Below are 1,539 nucleotides of genomic sequence, written 5' to 3' on the forward strand. Positions count from 1 at the left end.
CGAGGGCGGCGTCAGTCCTGCGCAGTGCGGAAGTGGATTTGTCGCCCTCTGCTGGATGTGTTTAGATCGAGGTCAGCGCGAAGGAGAATCAGAGTTTAACATTTTCTTAAGAGTTTTATAGTTTTCTTAGAGTATATGCAATTCATAAAAAGTGTCAAAATAACCTTGTAAACTTGTTTGATATTCCAGCTAAAAGCTAGTGGCTGCTCGTGGTTATAACACAAACCAGACCAGGCAATACAACCGCGTAATTGGTTGATTAGCCTTTGTAAGCGTGTAATATGTTTATTCTTTATATATTCAGGCTTTTTGCTACTTTGTTTCTCCATTTTAAAATGTATAAAATACAACATTATTTTAGCCACGTTTTATTGAACATTTTATTTATTTCAAGGCCAATATGTTAAAGTTGTGAGACACACACAGACTAGTACTCTGAATAATCATATAGTGGCATGTATGTAGAATAATCGTAAAACTTGTATTTAAATAATCATAATTGTTACGCTTTAAACAGCGTTTTAATAACAGAGGCAGTGGCATCATTAGGCTAAATATTAGGCTAAATGTCAAAAAACAGACAAAGAAAACGTAAACCACGTGATTCACCACAAACTCGGGTAAATCCAGGTAAACTTCATCTCCAGCTCCAGTTTGACTCCTGTCTACGTCGTCACGTCAGCACGTACGTGGACGCAGAGCGCGAGGCTGCGTAGGCGCGCGTGGAGCTGTCCTTTCAGCACCACGAGCTCCACCAGCCAATGACAGCAAGTCCTGCTCTGGCCCACGCGCGCCGCTGCTCACAAACTCCTGATAAACCTTAAATAAAGACTTTTTATGACAAATGTGACTGTTTTAATGACGTCAGGAGCGTAAATGTGACTGTTTTAATGACGTCAGGAGCGTAAATGTGACTGTTTTAATGACGTCAGGAGCGTAAATGTGACTGTTTTAATCACGTCAGGAGCGTAAATGTGACTGTTTTAATCACGTCAGGAGCGTAAATGTGACTGTTTTAATCACGTCAGGAGCGTAAATGTGACTGTTTTAATGACGTCAGGAGCGTAAATGTGACTGTTTTAATGACGTCAGGAGCATAAATGTGACTGTTTTAATGACGTCACGAGCGTAAATGTGACTGTTTTAATGACGTCAGGAGCGTAAATGTGACTGTTTTAATAAATGTGACTGTTTTAATGACGTCAGGAGCGTAAATGTGACTGTTTTAATGACGTCAGGAGCGTAAATGTGACTGTTTTAATGACGTCAGGAGCGTAAATGTGACTGTTTTAATCACGTCAGGAGCGTAAATGTGACTGTTTTAATGACGTCACGAGCGTAAATGTGACTGTTTTAATGACGTCAGGAGCGTAAATGTGACTGTTTTAATCACGTCAGGAGCGTAAATGTGACTGTTTTAATGACGTCACGAGCGTAAATGTGACTGTTTTAATAAATGTGACTGTTTTAATCACGTCAGGAGCGTAAATGTGACTGTTTTAATGACGTCACGAGCGTAAATGTGACTGTTTTAATCAC

Source organism: Eucyclogobius newberryi, unplaced genomic scaffold, assembly GCF_026437365.1.
Source record: "Eucyclogobius newberryi isolate DKJ021-1_F unplaced genomic scaffold, fEucNew1.0.hap1 SCAF_19, whole genome shotgun sequence".
In the NCBI taxonomy this organism is placed as follows: domain Eukaryota; kingdom Metazoa; phylum Chordata; class Actinopteri; order Gobiiformes; family Gobiidae; genus Eucyclogobius; species Eucyclogobius newberryi.